General features: G+C 48.9%; 1 protein-coding gene and 1 long non-coding RNA gene across 2 annotated transcripts in view; one reads left to right on the top strand and one right to left on the bottom strand.

Annotated features, from left to right (window-relative positions):
• The window catches only part of NECTIN1 (nectin cell adhesion molecule 1), a 66,494-nt gene that overhangs the window by 2,222 nt on the left and 43,778 nt on the right, over positions 1 to 20,494 (top strand). The gene's annotated exons all lie outside the window — the stretch shown is intronic.
• Positions 1,765 to 10,409, bottom strand: LOC118501181. The gene is made up of 2 exons (XR_004903787.1): positions 7,747 to 10,409; positions 1,765 to 3,257 (listed from the first exon to the last, which is right to left on the bottom strand). It is a non-coding gene; the product is annotated as an uncharacterized LOC118501181 (long non-coding RNA).

The raw sequence follows: 20,494 nt of genomic DNA on the forward strand, positions 1-20,494 counted from the left end.
CTGGAAGGCAGGAACCTGGCCTCATCACATCTTTACCCATCTGCTGCCAGCTCACTGCCTGAGCCTTGAAAATCTCACTCAAGGAATGGCCAATGGTGTCTAAAACACTTTGTGGAAGCTGGCACCAGGGTTCCCCCACTCCTGCAGCCTGTAGGTGCTGCCCTGATAGGTGTGTGGGAGAGGGGAAAATTCCAGGGCGCACGGATGGCACCGCACATTTCAAAGCGGCTTGACTGAGTCCCTCCCAAGCTGGGTGGTCTCACACTGGGCTCCTTGGGGAGTCGGCAGCAAATTCTTCTGAAGACCGGGATTTGGGCTTCTGGAAAATCTTCGTTACATATTGCCCACACCTGGGACCCAGCTAAAGAAGAGCTTTCCTGGAGTTCTAATTGGTCTGGCATACTAGGGGTTAACCTAATTTTGGTTTAGATAAAGGGATGGAAAGGTTTGGGGGAGGGGGAATAATTCAGGCCCATTCTCTCCCCTCCTTTGGTTATTTCTTCCCCTAGCTTTGGGGTACTTAGTGGTTAATTCCTGCTTTGTGGGCCTGGATGCTTCCCCTGCTCCACTTTCCTCAGGAGGCAGAGAGGGGTCACCTGGCTCAAGTATGAACACTCTCTCCACCAAAAATCCAGGTGGAGGGGGAGGTATACAGGGAAGTAACCACAGCCAGAAAGGCACTTAATAAGAGCTCACTGATTGATTGTAATTGTTATGACTGGGTAGCATCAGTGGCTGCCAAAGTTCCTGGACTCACTGTGCTCCTGCACCCAGTGCCTGTGCCCTTGGTGACTCTGAAGGGAGGACCCTTGGATATGGTACTTCCTATCTGACATTTGGACAGATAGGTTCGTGGCCCAGAAGTTGCTCCCCACAGTCCCCCTTTCCACCACTCCCAGGCTTCCTCCTGATTGCCTGCTGCTGCTTCTCTCAGGGGACTTGCCAGCCTGATGCTCTTTTCTGGGCTCTCCTGAGCATGAAGAGGTAAGGAGTGGAGCTCACAGAGGGGGTGGGAGTCAGGGAACCTCTGGTGTGTGTGATGGCCCCCTGACTTCAGAACACTCCCAGTCTGGCTATTGAAGTGTAAACACAGAAGTGTGTTTTCAGCAACACAGACTTTACCAGGCAGGGTGGTGGGAAGCCCCACAGGACTTGAGATGATAACCTTCCTTTAGTTAGCTCAGAGGAGAGAGCCAGTGAGGCATGGGGGCTATGTCCCAAAAGAGGCATAGGAAAAGCCCAGGGAGAAGGTAGAGAACCTGCCTAAGAAGCAAGTGCAGAGCTGGTGTCCCACCTATACCACACCCTCCCTAGTTGGCTTCCCCAAACCTTTTGTCTGGAAAGAAAACACACACCCCAGGTTGTCATGCACACCCTCAAAGACCTGTCTGCCTACAGCGACCATTCTTTGCACCTGTACAGAGCTTGCTCTTATGTTGGCTTCCTTTGAAACTAGGAGTGTCAGGGTTGTTGGCTTAGTTTCCTCTCTCCCCATTTCTCACAGTGGTATATTTGGCCACTGTCTGACCCAGGACTCAGTTGTATGCTGCCAGGATGGTCTCACAGGCCAGAACACTTGTGCTGATGGCTAAGCCAATGGGCCAGGCTAGGGGGCAGAGGGTAAACCCTGGTTGCTGGGTCTATGATACGGCCATTGTTTAGCAGCTGACTAATGTTCATTGTTCATCACTAACCAAACACCCAAGGGAGGCGTGACTGTACCTTCAATTTTTCCTGATTGTTTCTTTCCTAGTTAATCTGGTAAATTGCATGGCTCCTACTGAGAGAGGGACAAAGAGGGCATCTGTATGTTCACCTGTTTTTCTGATTTTTTTTTACTTTGAATGTTAGCCAGTATGCTAGGGTAGAATGTACATTATTAGCCAGCTGTGGGGCTTAGGCTGTAACATTTCTGACAGTCTGTGTATAGTCTCACACTCAGTATAGAGTGGGAACATGAACACATGTGCAAAGCTTGTGTGCTTGAGTTAGTTATCCACACCTCATTGTGCATGTGCAGGCCCATGGGCACTAGGACAAGGAGGTATAAGCACTGGTATCTATGGGTCACTGTGGCCATACATCAAATGTATATTCTCATATAAATGATTTCCTATGTCTTTCCAGCTAGGATTTTGTGAGTGACTCTGAGCCTTAATAATGTCTGCAGTTATCTCAGTGTCAGTGAGAATGATTTTGGGAGGAGACTTAGGATGTACCTTTAGCCAGCTCCTTCTAACACAGGCTTCCAGGTCCTTAAGGAGTAGCAAGCCTTGACACTACTTTCTTTTTGTGCCCTGCCTGCAGCTTTAGATTGGGCCTCTGCATCCTCACAGGAAAATGCTTACCTAGAGAGACTTTTCCCCTCTTGTCAGCCTGCCCAGCAAACAGAGCTCTAGTGGAACCTGGTATCAACTGGAACCTGGCTTGCCCTGAGACTTCTCAGGATCCCTGAATGACTGGAAGGGGCCTCAGGAGATAGGTTTTCAGGTACTAATTTAGCACCTTTGCTTCCTGCATGGACATGTGGAGAAAAGCATCATCTGAGGGGAAATGTGACATACTCTGGACATTTAAAAAGGAGTATAAATGTGGGCCTTGGTCTTCCATGAATAGTCCTGTAGAATCATATGTGTTTCTAAGTGGGCAACATACATGTGCCTGAAAGCATCCCTGGTCCATGCAGCAGAAAGTGGCAGTCCCTTTGTTGGAAAGGGAAGTGGGAATGAGGGCCAAGGAGAAGGAAAGAGAGCTGTCCTGGAAGCCCGTCACCCTGTGTTTATCCACCATGATGCCCACCCTCTTCATAGAGACCAGGTCTGCAAAGCCAGCAGCAGATGTGCTGGCTTGGGCAGGAGGTAACTTAAGATCTGAGCAGGGATCAGCTTGCAAAGGGAATGCCCTGAGTTGAAGATAACACCTCTTACTCCAGTTAACCCTTTAAACTCTAGATTATATTGTGCTATTTGGAGTAAGGAGATGGAGAAAGGGAAGAAATAGGAGAAAACACATCTTACCTAATATCCAAACACTGACCCATTCCACAAGGATAGATTAACTCAGCAGCAGGAAAGACCCAAGAAGTATACAAAGAAATACTTCCTGACAGCACAGCAGACTGGAGGCTCTTCAGAGAAATGGATTATTCCAAGGCTTATCCTGAGGTGAAGGAAGAAGCAATAGGTATATGTTCTCAGGGACATATAGCATTTATACCTTCATAGTCTTCCAGGGCAGAGCAGCAGTGGTCGTGTGCACTAGTTAAAAGAGAGCAGCAGATAACTTGGTTCCCTCCCTACAACCTAAAGATTATCCTATTTGACTGCCCTGCATAATGAAACTGCAAAGTGGGGCCAGATGGACTAAGTTTAAATCCCAGAGCTACCAACTGCTAGCTAAGTGGACTTGGTTAAGTCACTTTGCAGGCCTCAAATTCCCATCTGTAAAATGGGTTTCTGTTAATACAGATTTCAAAAGAAGTTTGTGAAGGCTAGATCAACAATAATGTATGAAATGCACTTAAGCACATCACAAGGCATGTGATAAATGTTCAGTAAGTAGTAGCTACTCCTATTCCCTGTGCCTTTCCTCTGAGTTGTCCTGGTCTCCTCTTCAGCTCCCTGTCCACTGCTACCTCACTTCCTTTGTCTCCAACCGGGAGCTGTTTTGGGCAGGGTACCTGGCTGGCTACCCTGGGTGTTGGGTGCTGCATGAGCATCAGGGGCTGTACAGCCTTTGTTCTGTATTTCACCAAGGGCTCTCCCCAGCACCTGCCTTTCTGCCAGCTTTGGCACAGCTGGGCACCATTGCCCATCTGGAGCGCTTGCTATGGCAGCAGCCTGGGGCTGTCAGAGAGGGCTTGGGACCAGCCCCTGCCTTCCCTCAAACTTATACATTTTGGGATAGGGTGGGCAACAGGACCCTCTCCCCAGCAGTTCATGGTGCCATCTCATTCAGTGAGATTGTACAGCCACAAGGTTGAGAATCCTCCCATAGTCACCTCCTGCTCATTGGCAGAAAGGCCTCTCAGTTTCTCCTGTTGCAGGAGAAATTATTTTGCCAATAATAAAAGTGTTGTGGCACTTTTCACAGCTCCTGCTTTCTTTCAGTTGACCCTCTGAGTAACTCTGAGTGAATGGTATTAGTTCTTCCATTTCACAGAGGAAAGTGAGATAGCTTTGATAGTTTGCTTACCATCCCACACCACTATAGCCAAACTAGATGCCGGGTCTTCTGACTCCAAATTTAGTAGATAAAGACATGAAATAAGCTGGGTAGACAGATACAGAAGAGGTTGAGCTGGGCCATGATAGAACATGTCTAGCGAGAAGGGCATTTGCTTCACCAGCCACCACCACTCTCCCTCCACAACAAGCCAGGGCAGGGCAGCTCCTTGGGGAAGTTGGGGGTCAGTTGAGGACATTGGTTGGAGGGTGATCCGACTAGAGGTGACCATGGAGCCTGGGTCCCAGGTTGGCAGAGTACAGAACATCCAACAGACTGGCAGGGGGGCCAAGAGGGAGGGTGTCCTTTAAGAAGCTAAAGCATCATCCCTAGGGATCTCCTGAGACAAAGGCAGGGCCCCTGAAGTGTGAGCACACAGCCCCAGGGCACAGGCAGGCATAGGGCCAGAGTGTGGGCCTCTCCCTGGGCAAAAGAACTGCTTTAAAAGCACTGTGGACTAGATGGAGCAGCAAAGAAGGGAAGGAGATGAGATTTAGCGGGCAGAGTCAACTCCATCTCCTGGGCCACCTCCCATGCCCCTCTGTTCTATGCAGACCCCAGTTTTATTCCCAGTTTATGAAGAGTCTCATTATCAAGCCACAGACAATAAAACCCACCCTGCCACTGGCCCGGATCTCATTAGAGAACATTAGTTCCATTGGCTGGTGGCTCCCTTGGGGCACAGCTACAGGTGTGGCTCCCTTGGGGCACAGCTACAAGTGTGGCCCAGGCAGCAAAACAGGCCAGTGGCCATGGTCACAAGAATGTCTATCCAATTGGGAGTTTGAGTTTGACCTATGGGCTTAAATGGAGTCCTTTTCCCTCCTCACTTCAACCCCTTCCCCCAGTCCTGGAAGTTCAAGCTTCTAGAGCTAGAAATATGGGCTCCTCTGTCCACTTGGATCCTCAGTTCTGCTCCCTGCCTAAAGGAGACAAGGGCACTGCTCCCTCCAGGGCTATTCATAGGAGGGTACCTTCCTTCTATGGAAGGAGCCTGCTGAGAAGCTCAGTGAGTCACCATTCCATGGAGGAGAGTCTTTGGCATGGGAGACAGCATACTCACCCACACCCATAGGTCTGGAGACACTGACAGACATGTCCTAGCACCTGAGATAGAGCCTGGTATCCTCACAATGCCAGTGGCCTTGATTTTGGCTCATCTTTCTGTTCAGAAGGTCAGGGTACAGACCTAGGGACCTCATGGTGGAAGCATTGCCCCTCCACTTTAGATACAGTTTCACCAGCTAGAAGCCTTGGCAGGGACTTCCTGGTCCCACCCCCTTCCTGAAAGTATAGTGACTTGCCCTCAATCACTGTGATGGAGCCTTGGGTTCCATCATGGGGTTCCTTTTACCAAAGACCAAACTATTCTTTCTTAGCAGATTCCAATGCCTATTGACAACCAGGGGCTTCTCTCTGCCTTTATCCTCCCTTCTCTACTTTACTTTCCCTGCAATCCTACATACCTGCTGGTCACCAGAATACCACCAGGGCTCAGAGGACGTCACCAGGAAAAACAAGGCAAGAGCAAAGGAAAGCTTGCCCCTTCTCAGTGCCTCAGTCTTGGGGAGAAAAGTGCACACTTGTCCCAAATAACTGGTTCTTAGGCACACATGGGCTGACTTGGTCTGCTCCCATGGAGGGGGTCACACAGGCCAGCCCATGAGACAAATGAGTCATTCTGCCAAATTGGTCAGCAGAAATGGGAGTGCCAACCTGCAGACAGGAGTCTAGCCCTGCACTGGAGAAAAGGGAAATGGAGAGACCAGGACTGGCCCCTATGAGGGCACTGTCTACAGCTTGTCTGGAGTGTAAGCCCCAAGAGGTCTGGATAAGCTGCCTCCATGGGTTCCCATTATCTGGCCCCTGACCAGCACTGCAGGCACCCCTTCCATCACTCCTAGTGTCTTGTGAGCAAATGCTGCCAGCAGCTAAGACAAAGGAAGTAGAGAAGATACCTCTAAGCCAAACCAGCCTTGCTGCCACTTGATGTGACTCCACTGCAGGAGGGACTGGTAGCAACATCCTTATACATCAGGCTGTTGCAGCAGCCCCTGGCTTACTTCTCTCCTTGACCCCTGGCTCCCTGGCTCCAATTTACCTACACTGCTTCTTGGATGAATGTACCTAAAACATACCTGAGAAAGATACTCACAGGCTTAGAGAGGTATTTGTTGGCTGCTCAGCCCTGGCTCATCTCCCACTGCCCTCCCCAACATAGTTAGGCCCGCAGCCCCACACTCCTCTATTCATGCCCCATGCTTTCCCACCACAGTGCCTTTGCACATGCCATTCCCCCCCAAAGTTCTCTCTTATTTCTCATATCTAAATACTGAGGACAAAAGTCACTTCTGTCATGAAGTCTTTATCCCCAGCAGGGGATAACTCTTCTCATCTCAAAGTCCCTACCCCAGCACTTCATCTATGCCACCCAGTGGCAATACAGTTCTGCATCTTGCTATATAGATATGGGGGCCCGGGATTTATCTTCTCTGTAAGACAGAACTCCAAAACAACGGGGTCCATTGCAGACAGGGCTTGGTATCCCCAGGGCCTAATGCAGTATCAGCCTATCATAGGCTGGTAATACATGCTAGGCAGCTACATGGTTGCTTATTAGCAAACTTTTATCAAGAGCTTTTGGACACTCAGACACTGTTGTAAATGTCTTACATAGAATAACTTACTTAATTTTCCCAACAACTGACGTGGAAGGTACTTCTGTTGACCCCATTTTTACATATGGTAAACAAGGCCTAGGAAGAGGTTAGGTTACCTTGCCTAGGGTAATACAGATAGTAAATGGCAGGATTCAGATCTAGGAAGTCAGGCTCAGTGTCCATGATCATACCACTTGGCTAAGCTGCCTCTTCTCTGGGTGAGTGGGTAGGAGATGGAGGAAGACAGCTTACTAAGCCTGGAATAATACAAAACCTTGCTTCCAGAATGCCTGCCACCCCTACATAGTGGCAGGCATTCTGGAAGCAAGGTACTCTGCCCTGCAGAGCACCTTATCTCTTACTGTCTTTCTCCCTTTGATGCTGCAGAAATAACCTGGTGTACCCTGGAGTATTTGGGGAGTTATTAGTGCTTATCATCAGAGTCTCAATGGTCATTACTGCTGTGTCCTATGAATACCTTACAAGTACTACAAGTACCATCATTACATTTCTGGTGTACCCTTCCAGTGTCACTGTTGTGTCTTGGGAGTATGAGTGTGGCTTGCTAGAAGAAAATATCTTGATATTATCATTATTTTATCTCCTGAGCCTTTGGACATCACTGATGCCATTTGGGAGCCTCCTACCATGATTCACTGTGAGACTAGGGGTGGGTGTAATACCTTCTTTCAAAGAATCTGCCTGGAACTTCGAAGATGTTCCCAGGCTGACCTCAGATCCTGGATGGGTCCATGGCTCAGCAAAGTGATACTATGCCAGGGGCTGTCCAAAGCTTTTGGGAGGTTTTGGCCTCTCTCTCCCTCACCCAGAATCCCAAAAGATGCAAGGGAGGGGTCCCTACCTGAAAATAAGAGCAGATAGAGGGGACTTAGGGTGTTCACTTGTGTTTGCTGCTTTGATCTTGGAATGAAAGGACTGTTGTTTCCCCTGCCCCAGGCAGGTTCAGGAATGAGGAGGGTAGTAGGAGGAGGCAGAGACAACAGCACCCTTGCATCTGGGGTAGAGAACTGTCCCAGGAAAGAGGATCATGGGAGCAGAAAAATCAAAACTGTTCCTAGTGTTGTGGTTTAAGACTAATAGAACACTCCAGCTGGCCCTGCAGATCATCATGTGGACTCAGACCTCACAAACTCCATTCCTTAATTAGTAAGGTAACTCAGTTGCAAAAGTCATCTGATATATTTCAGTGCCAAAGAGAAATTCGTCCTGGACCCTGTGCTGTTCTCTATTATCCGTGCCCCATTAACTTGAATTACAGAGCAGCCTCTGTGGCCCAGACACAGGTCAGAGCTATGCGTTTAGTTCCTGGGACTGGATACAGGAATGTGACCTGTACCCAGGAACTGCTTGGAAGCAATAGGAGGAAGAAGGGCTTAACACCCATCTGACCTCCATCTAAACCTAAGAATTGCCCTTTTTAGTAGAAAGGGACCAGCTTTGCCCACAGCCTGCCTGCTCCAGGATGGTGCTGTTGAGCTAAGTCATTTTCATGTACCTCTTCTCTGCCCTCCGAACCAGGCTTACTTTGAGAGTTTTGAGTCAATGGCAGAGGTTTCTACAGCAGCTCCTGGGTAAAAATTGGAGTGGAGGAAAGGACAGGCTTCATCCCCAGTATAAATATGTAAAATCAGAGCCAAGCAGCCGCACTGCACTGGATGATCTTTTTATGATTGCCTACCTCGCTCACCCCCCAACTGACCTGATCTCATTGGTCTAGATTGCTGCATGTCTCAGAATGATGGATGGACCTACTCCCCCTTCCCAGGCAGGGTGGCCTGCCCTACTGCCAAGACACCTTCCTTTTCAGCCCCTTCCCAGATTTATTCTCTGTGTTTATGGTACCCAGACAATAATCAGTGCCAAGCACCCTGATTATCCCCACTCAGTTGATGAATGGGCCTTTGGAGAACTTACTCAGCAGCTCCCGTGCTTTCCTGTGCCTGCTCCTGCCAGGCCCCAGCACCCCTCCCACCCCTGACCTCTCCTAGGAGTCAGATAATGGGCCTCCAAGGGTCAGTGGAGAAGGGGCTACTGATAGAGTAGGGGAGGCAATGACAATTCTTGGTACCCACTTCTCAGCACTGTTTTAGAGATAGCTGGGAAAGGTCTCTGTGGTTCCCTCTTCCCTCCAGGGAATCTGCAGCAGGGGGCAGACAGTGCCATCTGGAAGCTTCTCTGGAGACCAGCCCCCAGGGAATGGCGCACTTCCCCTCTCCATCTCCCATCGCTCCAGTACTCTCTTCCCTTGGTACTCGTGTACAGTTTGTGTGGTATTGATAATTCGTGCCAGTTTATGCGTTCCTTACAAGTGTTTTTATGTGCTGTGTGTATGTGAGACAGGTTTATGGTTTATGTGTGCACATGAGGTACATGCTCTATGTGGGCCCAAGGTCACATGTTCTGTGGGGGGACACCTGTACCTGATTGGAATCTGATTGCCATCTCCTCCCCTCATGGAGACAAAGGGTTCTCACCCAGCTCCATGGAGTTGGGGGAGAGGCAGACAAAGATAATGACTGTCTGAGGCAGAGTCTGCACTGCCCCCCAGCAGCCAGTTAGAGTATGGGGAGGTCAATCTTAGTTGTTTTGTCTATAACATCACAAATAACTGGTTTGACCATTTTTTCCCCAGAAAATTGACTGAAACCACTGGGCTCTTTTGGAGCCAGTGGTTTCCACCTCTTATTACTAACATGTGCCTGTGTATATATCTGTGTAATATCTTTTCTAAACTTGAATTCCCTTCACTGTAAAATGGCACAATCATTAGAGGTTTCAAAGAAGTAAATAACCCAAATGATTAGCACAGTGCCTGGTATGAGCAAATCTTCACACCACTTGGTTGTTGTTAGTACTGTGCACCCAGTGACCCTTCATCTAGAGGAAGCTTGGTTCCCTGGGGCTGGAAAGCAAGGCTCAGGAGCACTCCCTGCAGTTCCTCACCCAGCATGCTGCTTGGGAGTTGGAGAAGGGGGTCCCTCAGCTGGGCTCCTGTGACTTCTGCAAGGTGATCAACTCAGGAAGCGTAGATTAGGGGCTCAAGCCCATGGGCTCCTGGAAAACCACCCCAGTGCCCAGAGAGGTCACCTGGGAATTCAGGTGGCCCTTTGGAGCCATCCTGTGCTCCCTTCTTAAAGGGTAGTTGGAAGCATAAGTTATATGCCCTTGATCAAGAACCCCAGATTGCAGCTGCCCTAAGTGCCCACTGGGGAACACTTGAGGGAAGCCCAATTCCCTAGAGTGGTATGGTGGGAGACTAGCAGACAGTTTCATTCTTGGACTGACTTGACAGTGTGTGCCTTCTGTGCTCCTGGCACTGAGTGGAGAGCAGGGGCTGAGCAGTAAGCATAACATCCCTGCCCTCCCTGGAATTTCCAGTCCACCATCAGCCCTCTGATCTCACATACAGCAGGTGACACCTGAAGATGCCACCCTTAATCCCCACCAGGCAGTGGCCTGGCTGGGAGATGGAGAGAAGGAGCTGGGGCCTTGTGGGGTAATGTCTCCATAAGCCTGTCACTGTCCCTAAGCCCTCCATGCTTTGGCACTAAGTGGCAGGTATGGCTAGGCAGGGGGCTGAGTTCTCCTTCACCCTTAAAAGTGGGTTAAACATCCGAATCCACTTGTTCCCCTCCCAGTGGGGCCCTCAGCTGAGAGTACCTCCCTGCCTTACAGGGAAAGGTAAAAGAGGATATATAAAGTAAGTCATAGAATCCTAGAATCTCAGCATTGGTAGGATAGTCAAATAATGTACCACCCATTCACTTCATAAAACCCCTTTTGTTCATCCAGCCTCAGCATTCATAACCCCAGTAAGGGAAAATTCACCACCCTACAAGGAAGAATGCAATTCTGACTGCCCCAAATTCTTCCTTGCACAGAGCTGAAATCTATATCCCTGAAGCTCTAACCTGTTTCTATGCCTTTGGAATCATGTGGAGCACTTCAGATTTTGCACATGATGTCTTTAAAGACGGCCTCGAGCTCCCAGGGTCTTCTCTTCTATTAGCTCATTCAACCAAGTCTGACACACCTAACCATCTCAGGTGCTCTCCTCAGAACCAAATTGTCTAGATCCCAGTCACAGGTATGCTGCTCCATCGTGGACTCACCAGCCCAGGGATTTGATCTAGGATTTCCTCATCCCCCTAACTGCCCAAGAATCCAAGAGGATGCAGAGTGGGTTGGCTGCTTTCCCACTTTCCCACTTCATCTCGCTCCTTCCCAACCCTGTTTTCTTTGGATTAACAGTAATTTGCAGTGAAAGACCCATTTACCTCCCATGGGAATTAAGGAATTAAATTGGTGTGGACAGAGGGAGAGGTCAAAGAGAGAAAGAGCATATTGCCCAGATTGAGGGCACAGAAAAGACTGGGGACAGTGGTGTGGGGTGGGGTCTGAGAAGCAGGATCTCTTGCAGTCACATTACCCTGGAGGCAACTGTAGCAGCCCCCTAATTCTCCAAGCAAACTGTGCCCCAGCTGGAATGGAATGGATGTGACCATCTAGTGGGAAGTCATATGAGTGATCTTGCAACCTCTCCTGTCACCCATCAATACTTCATGACATGGTGCAGAGGCTCTGTGGCATGTCACAGCATAGGGTAAGGGAACCAGAGCCTGCAGGAGGGTGAGGCACCCCTTGCCTCACATTGGTACAGATTCTGTGGTTGGAAGTCTACCACCCACAGGCAGTTCATTACTGTCCTGACAACTAATAACTCCCAGACAGACCTCAGAGGTTGCTTTGCTTCTTTGGTGATACTGGCTTAGCCATGGAGTTCTATGGCCAGTGTTTAAATGTGTCTTTTACCCCTGGAGAGTCTTGACTTACTTTTATCCTCAGGGTAACCCAGAAACCTCCTTCCTGAACCCCAAAGAGGAGGCTACTCAGGATCTGCCCCCTGCAAAGTGCCTTCACTCTACTCAGCTCCAGCACTCCTGCCCCAAAGTCCAGGAAGCTTGACTTGGAGCCCCTTCTCCCATATCCCCCAGACTTGCTGCTTCTTGCCACTCTCCCTGGCATCTGACCCCTCCCTAGCAGGGGATTCAGGGCCCAGCAGGATGGCATACTCTCATGCTTCCTCTTCCCTCCTCCAGGTGCCTCCAGCCTCCCCTAACCAAACCATGAGGCTGAACAGGGAGAGATCCCTAGGATTGCCTCCAGGTCACACAGACCAAATAAGCATGAGGACATGCCCCAAATAATAGTTTAAATCACAGTTATCCCATTCTCTCCTGATACCCCGAAGGGCTGGGAGTAGGGGTTGATACACCAGAACAGCAGCCACAGAGAAGGGCAGGAAAGGAGGGAGGGGAAGGGAGGGGAGCAAACTAGGAGATAAGAGCAAGGCCAGGCTGGTGATAGTCTGCAGGGAGGCAGATGGACTGGGAGACAGGGTGGGGGTGAGGAGTTCCAGAGGTGCTTGGGACTCAACAGTGATGAAAGATGAAGCCAGAAATTGGCCCCTCAAGTTCAAGAGTCTAGCTGGTTAATAATTGGTAACTCTGGTTAATATATCATTGGTGTTTTTTCCCTCAATTTTATCTTTCCCACCTCCAACCCTAGATATACTTCTAGGCTATTCCCAAGCCCTTGGAAAGGAGTCCCCACTTCACCCCTCCCCTGGGCCACCCCCTCTTTCTTCCCATCCCCCATCAGGTTTCTGGCCTCCAGAGACACCCTGGTATTTAATCTCCAAGAGAGATTAGAGACTTGTTTTCACTAGCCTCCTCCCGTAGGCTCTTTGGATGCCCCTAGATATTTTCTGCTGCAAGGGCAGGCCCTACAACCACCCAAAAGGGCGACCACCCCAAAGGGCATCTCTAATTATTCTCCCCATCAGTGCCATCAGCCCCATTGACCCACTTGACTGGCCAGATGGGGTCCTGGGGTAACCCTGTGGGTAATCCTTTAGATGAGGTTAGTCAGTTAACAGATGTTCTTTGAGCATCATGTGCCAGGTACTGTGTGTAAAGAAAAAGTACTTTAAGCAATGCAAACTGAGATTAAAGGCTTTAAAGACTGATGTGTCTCAGGAGGCACCTGAAGACCTGGTATTCCTGCCATGTATCAAAGCAGAATTGGAGGTTTAGAGTAAGGAGGAGAGTGAGCCACATGTCCTTGAGGTTTGGCCTTCTGGTGGCATTGTCATCTCTAACTACTCAACAGCTTCCCATTGGAGGATGTCCAGGTTTCCAGGCCTCTTCCTCGGGGTCCTTGGTGCAATCCCATCCTGATGTCTGTCTGAATAGTTCTTTTTAGGGCTATTTTTGTATGTCATGGGGTCAGGACAGGGGGAGGTGGCAAAGAAACAGCAAACAGGAAAGGAGGCAAGAATTGAAGCAAGGGACACAGGAACCTCTGCTGCCTGTTTTAATCCTCTGCACAAACTGGGGCTAGGAGTCAAGTAATGATGTTCCCTGTTCACTGGATGGTGCACAGGGCTGTGAAGGAGATACTGACTCACATCTGGGGGCGTCCCTGGGGGAGTGACCTTGATACCGAGACCTGGGGGCCAAGTAGAAGTGGTTGGCAGATGCTACAGAAGAGAGTGACCACAGCAGCCTGAGGGGGGCCAGAAATGGGCACACGTGGAAGAAGATTTAACATCTCCTGGAGTGTCTTCTGGATGGGGGAGAGGGAACCTATGGAAGTAGGAGAGACAGGGAGGATTTGGGACTCAAGAGAACAATTGCCCAATCTGTTCTGCCCAACTCCAGCTAGACCTACACCCCAGGCCAGCTTTTCTGACCGCCAACTGGATACTGTGGCCTTATACCGTGTATGCAGCCCAGAGCCACCTCATCCTTCTTTTCCTAGAACATGGCCCATGATGGATTCTTCCCTTTCCGTGCTCAGAACCCCAGTTCTGCCATTCTCTGGAGCTGTGACTCCTCTCCTTTACTCTCCATATCTGATTTATTGCCTGTTTTTATTGGTTCGTTTATCCAGGACCCCTCCCCAGTGCTACCACCACCCGACTCTGAGACATCCTGGAGCCTCTCCCTCTCCCTCTGTAGCCTGCACACTGTCAGAGTAAGAAGATTACATGTCATGTTCCTGTTTTGTCTGAGCCCTTGTGAGCTCCCCAGTGCTGCTCACTTAAGTACAGACCCATGATCTAGGCCATCACTGTTGATTTTGGGCCAGGCAGTTCTTTGCTGTGTGGGGCTGTCCTGTACATTGGAGAATGTTTAGTGGCATCCGTGGCCTCTATTCACTAAATATTAGTAGCATGCTTTCCCTCCCCCCACTGTGTGACAATAAAAAAGTCTTTACACATTGCTTAATGTCCTCCCCGGGTAGGGGGTGGCAGGGCAAAGTCACCCCCAGTTGAGAACCACTGGTCTTGGTTCTTGCTGTGGCCAGAACCTACTTTTCCAAAAATATTTCCCACTGCTAGGTTCCAGCCAAAGTTAGGTTCCAGCCAGAGTCAGCTCCCAGCCCTTCCACTCCTGCCCCTGTGCTTGGCTCCTGCTTCTGGCTGAACCCAGAGCCCCAGCATAGCCACCTGTGAAATAAGTAGTTCCCAAATAGCTCCCTCCCCTAAGGCCATCCTCCCTGCCTCCTAGTACTTTCTCTTCTGTTCACTCTAGACCCTGAGCACTTTGAAAGACAGGACTCAACCTTAAAATCTCTGCAAGCTGTAGTTCAGTGCCTTATACACAGTAGGTGCTCCATAAATGCACAGCAAACTGTTGGGAGTTGGCTGGCTGGCTTCCCCTCCTTCTCAACCCCAGTAAGTTATGAGGTTTTCTTCTTCTGCACACATTTCTGCTTTCTTGGCACTTTGTTTAAACTCCATAGCCAAGATGGGAAAACTTCTCATGGTTCCCTCTCTCCTGACACATCCCATACCCATTCATGTTGTTTGCAGCATACAAAAGCATCTTTTTCCATTTAGTCAGCATTTACTAAGGACCTCCTGTGCATTGAGCCCTGGGGACTAGGAGCTCTGTGGTTATGTGTCTGAAGTTGTGCATAGATGTGTGGCTTTGCAGGCAGGTGTATGCTATCACATTTCTATGAATGGGTATTAGTGTTTGAGTCACAAACTAGGCCACCTATACCCAAGGTTGTTCTGGAGTCTCCCCTTCCACTAGCTACTCTGCACTCCAAAGTCCACTTACACTGGGCTTGCCCCCTCTACACACCATCTCTCACCTTTCATTTTACCACGCCTATGCTTTTGCTGTCCCCTTTGCTTGGAAGGCCCTACCACACTGCCTGGCAAACTCCCACTCAGCCTTCAAGGCCTTTCCTTCTCTTATCTTCAAATTCATCATTTCCTCCCAGTATCATTATGCACTTCCTGCCTTATTGTTAGTTAATTTATCCTGTGTCCTTGAGCCTGTGACCTTATCACTTGTGTGTGTTTGCGCATATAATCCCTACTTTCAGGCACTGGATAGATTCATATTTGTTTATTAAAATGAATTAAATTACTATATTTTCCAAAGTGTTTTCTTTGTACTGTTCTAAGAGTGTGTCTCTGCTGAATGACATTAGTTAACCTTTGTGCACATGATCCCATGTGTTTCTGTGCATGTAAACATGCACATACACATACATATCTACATATACAGAACTATTTGCACACCTATGCTTTGGTGTGAAAATATGCATGCAGATATCTCTGTTTCAGTGTTTCTGTAAATCTACATGTGTGCACCGCACCTTTAAGAATTCAAGAAGTGGGGGTAGGGGTAACTACCCATCCCCCAGGCAGCTTTCTCTATCTACCTGAGATCCCTCACTCTCCCAGAAAATCTTTCTGACCTAGCCCCTGCCCTGCTGGAAATGACCAGAGGCTTCCTCTCCATTCTGGGGCAGGCTAGGGTGGGCAAGTGTGGTTGTGGGGCAGAGTCCTCTGTGGCCTAGTCATATCTTACCCCCTTTCTGATCCATCTCTGCTCTGTTTAATTGGAATTTGGCTAGTGGAGACCATCTGTTCTGTTCCAGCCTGTTTCCATGACAACCAACTGGCTTGAGACTGAGGTTTGTAGTGAGAGAAGTGGCCTGGAGCATGCTGGGAAAAATCATTGAAGTCCCCCCCTCAAACCTGCTCTGCCTCACCTTCTCTTCTCTGTCCTATCCTTACCACTAAACCCAGAGTAAAAATAAAGTGAATTGCCTGCCAGGGAATCAGGAGTCCCATAGCATCACTCTCTCATCCTAGCTCCATCCCTGCTCTTGTTACCACACAGACTGGGGAGCTAACCCTGCCCTTCTGCCTTTCCCTAAGACTGAAGGGGAACCTTGGGACATGGAAGCTTGTAATTTGTGCCTAGCCTCAGCCACCCCTACCTCCACACCACTTCCTCACTCCATCCAGGCACCTCAAAATCACCTTCAACCAGGGCTCTCTCTCACACACGCTGCACTTTACGATATCAGAAATTTCAACCCACTGTGATGGCTGATATATTGCCCCCTCTACAGCCTATGTCTAGGGACCCCAGTCCTCACAGACCTTCCAGGTGATAGGGCTTGGAGAGTAGGGTCTTTGCTTCCCTCCCCTTGGAATGAACACTCTCTTGCAGACCCACATGAAGGACGCTGTTGGAGCCCCTTCCTTGTCCCAGGACTCTCCTCCCCTTGCCACCGCCACCCCCCCCCCAGCCCCCGTGAATAGAGCAGGCCCTGACAAGTGTCAATGGATGGTCCCTGGATTCCCTGTTGTCTTCCTCAATCCCTGACTCAGGATTGATTCTGTTGGGGTGGGGAGCACCTGGGACCCCCACCTCAGGCAAGCTCCCTTCTGCCCTCACATGCTCTGAAAGGCCCTGACACACTTGGTTGTGAGCAAGGCTTTTTCTCTCCTATTTCTAGACAGACTGTTCTCTGCATGGCGTTATTTTCTGCCCTAATTTCCCCATTTATGGCAAAGCCTCTTCTGTGATGCTCTGTTATCAGGGGACCTGCCTGTCTTCAAAAATAAGTGGTACTGCTTGTCAGATGGCCTGTCCATCACTCTGGTCTTAGGCATAATGTTCTACCACACCTCTTGGATATAGGGTCAGGAAGAAGCCTGTGCAAAGTGGGGTCCCAGGACATCTCCACTGCTCCCCACCCCAACAGAATCAGTCCTGGGTGGGGAGGAAGGAAGACAATAGTCTGGGACCTCAGATGGCCATGGCTTGGAGCAGCTGTGCTAAGCAGGGGACCCCTACATTTGAGGAATGCTGCAGTTTTGCAGAGGTCTCCCAGTGGACTGTTTGCTTCCATTAAGGGTAGGGTCTAGCTCCTCACTATCAGTCCTACTTCATTTTTATATTGAAATATTCACATACCGTAAAATTCACCCTTTTAAAGTGTACAGTGTAGTGGGTTTTAGTATATTCACAAAGTTGTGCAGCCAACACTATTTCCTAATATAGAACATTTTCATTACCCCCAAAAGAACCCATGTACCCATGTACCCATTTCAGTCATTCCCCATTTTTTCTCCTCCCATTCCCTGGCAACCACTAATTTGCTTCTGTGTCTATGTCTTTGCCTATCCTGGGCATTTCACATAAATGGACCCATACACTTTGTGGTCTTTTGTGAGTGGAGTCTTTTACTTAGCATTCCATGTCACTATCCTTTCCTTCTCACTAACCTGCTTAAAGAGCATCAGTGGCACCCAGGTACTATAGGGTGAAGTGCAGACCCTTGTCTAATACAAAGCCTTTTTAGGCTGACTGGTACCCACATCCCTTGCCATTTACCTCTGCACCAAAAAGCCAGTGCTAATGCCACATCCATGCTTTTAAACACACTCTTTTCTTGTGCACCTGAAACCTGTATAATTTTGTTAAACAGTATCACCCCAATACATTAAATAAAAAGAAAAAAAGGCTTCTTCCTATTCTCTGTTCTCCCTCTGATGGATTCCTGCTTATTCTGCAAGACCCAGTTAAAAATCTCACTCTTCTGTGATTCTTCCATCACTCTCAGAATCACTCCTTCTTCTGAACTCCCATTGCTTATGGTTCATACTCTGAAAAAAAAAACACAACTTATCACTCAGTAATTATTTGTTTTCATATATGGGTCCCCTGCTAGACTGAGCTTCTCGAGAAAAAGAAAACTACTCTTCTTTCTTACCCCTGTACCTTCTACCTCTTGCCACTCCTGCCATCACCTCTACCCAGATGAAACTAGCACAGTGTTTGGCACATAATATGCACTCAGTAATGCTCTAGACAAAAACAAGAGGAATAAAAGCACCAAAGCCAGTGGATTTCATCTGGAAGATGTGGCCCTGAAGAAGGACCTAGAAGGAGGGGAGGCTTGGGCAACCTGGCACAGTAGGTGTTAAATGGGAATGGCTGAGTCTGGGAGCTGCCTAACAGATGCTAGGAAATGAGAAAAGTTAGGGAGGGGTCGTTCCCTCAGCTTTTGCGGAGCACCTAGGTAGTTACTGGCATAAGAGATGGGGTAGAAGGTTTGGCAAAGCAAGTGGCAGAGGAGTGGCAGGGGTGGGAACAGAATGTGACATGGGCAGTAAAAGAGAGTGAGAGTGACCCTTAACCAGAAAAGGAGCATAGTGGACACAGAGAAGATGATGCTCCCAAAAGCATGTGAAAGTCAGTACCTAAAATATCCTGGAGGAGAAAACCCAGCATGGGAGAGGGAGAGAATAGCATGAGGCTTAGGCTGTTAGGATGAGCAGGAGCCATTGTAAGGGTGGTGGCCTTTACCCCTGTGTCTGATTAAAACATTCATATCTCTCAAGGGTCATTTAGGGAGGGACTGACCGTCCCTGACCACACCAGCCAGCAGGGGTGTCAGTGGCCCTGCTGTCCTTGTCAGATGGAAACTACTAGAAGGCAAACAATGGATTCTAAAACTGTCTCCTTCCTCACCCAGCCCCATGGGGAAGTATTGAGGGACTAGGTTGAATTTGGGTTCCCTGCCACTTACTAGCTTTGTGGCATGGACTATCTACTTTACCTTTGGCCCTCAGTTTCTCCTCTTATGAGTATTGGCCAGCTGAGTATAAAAGCAGGATTATACCTATTCTAAAGGTTTTCATGAGGATTAAATGAGATAAGGCAAACAAATGTTCCAAATGGGCTGTGTGAACATTTATTTTCACATGTGCTATCAGTACAAATTAACTGAGTGAAGGAAGTAGAGGCCCAGAGTTTCTAGTTTAAAGGAATCATTGAGGTCCCTTCTTTTTTCCTGTTTTTTTTTTTCTTGTTTCTAAGAGATCAGAAACCCTGCTGGGGATCATTCCATGCTGTTTATCTGAAATAAAATTGAAAGCAATCAGTGCTATATTTTCTGGGGGATAAGGGACAAATTCAGCTTCCACTCTTACTCACAGGGTACAATGTGTAGAGAAAAGATATAGTGGTGCTTGGTTGGAGACATCTTTCTGGATACCCAGCAGTTCTGAAGCAGAGGAAAGTCTCTATCCTTCTTGCTACTAGTGGGTGGGTGAGGTACTGGGACTGGGACTGAGGTGAGGCAATCAGCCTTCTCCACAGGGAGTCATCAGAGCTGCTGGCCCCCTCGGTACTGGGATCTAGTTCCCGAGGAGGGTGCCAAGAAGACCTTCTGCCTTTGCAGAAACAAAGTCATCTAATTGCTTTTTAATCTGGAGATGTCAGTTGCTGGTGTTGGTGCTGAATTGTAAGGGAAGATAATATCTTTCCCTTTGAGTGAAAAGTTATTTGATCTCTTTGTGTCAGAGGAAGGCCAGTGTCCAGGGAAGAGGTGGGACAAATGGAAAGGTAGGAGAAAGGAGCCAGGCCCTGTCTCCCAGCCTGCCAAGGGGAGGCAGGAAGAGAACTTCATTTCTCTTAATAACAATCATAAATAAAGGGGAGCAAGCACCCTTCTCGTCTTGGCTCAAGGCCATTGTTTTGTGCAGGACTTCTGCCTCACCCCTGCAACTCCCAGCCTCCCTTTCAAGCCCAAGATGGGGAAGACAGCTTGTCTGCTGGGAGAGGGAATAGGCTGCCAGCTGTCCCACTTGGAGAGTTAGGGGAGGTGAAGAGGTGGGCTCCTGAGTCCTAGATACACCACCCATCCCACCTACCTCTGCCCTGTTTCTGGTCTTGGCTCTCATTGTTACAGCCTCTTAAATAGCTTCCTGCCCCCATCCCCTACAATGTATTCTCAGCAGTCTTAGCAGTTGATGTGTTCCTCTTCTGCTCACACTCTCCAGTGGCTCCCATCTTGCTCAGAGGAGAAGCCCAGGCCTCCATAATCTGGCCTCTGCATCTCTCCCTTCCAGCTATACCAGCCACACTTATAGGCATACTCCTACCTTATGTCCTGGGCACCTCTTACTTCTGCAAGAAATGTTCTTCTCACAGATAGCCACATGATTGACATTGGTTCCTGGCTCAAATGTCCTCTCTCTCAATGTGGCCTTCCTGGCCACCCTTGATCTGCTACTGTGTGTGTATTTGCAATTAGTAAAAGTAATTAGTCCTCTATACACACACAGCCTCTTCAATTCTGCTTGCCACAGCCTGCTCCATCTCTGACAGTGCCCCTCTTCCTGCACGTGTTACAGCATCTACAGAGCACTTTCACCTCGCCCTCCTAGCAACCTCCAAAGTCAAGGTGGTTATCTCTGTTTT

Source organism: Phyllostomus discolor, chromosome 6, assembly GCF_004126475.2.
Source record: "Phyllostomus discolor isolate MPI-MPIP mPhyDis1 chromosome 6, mPhyDis1.pri.v3, whole genome shotgun sequence".
Classification (NCBI taxonomy): Eukaryota; Metazoa; Chordata; class Mammalia; order Chiroptera; family Phyllostomidae; genus Phyllostomus; species Phyllostomus discolor.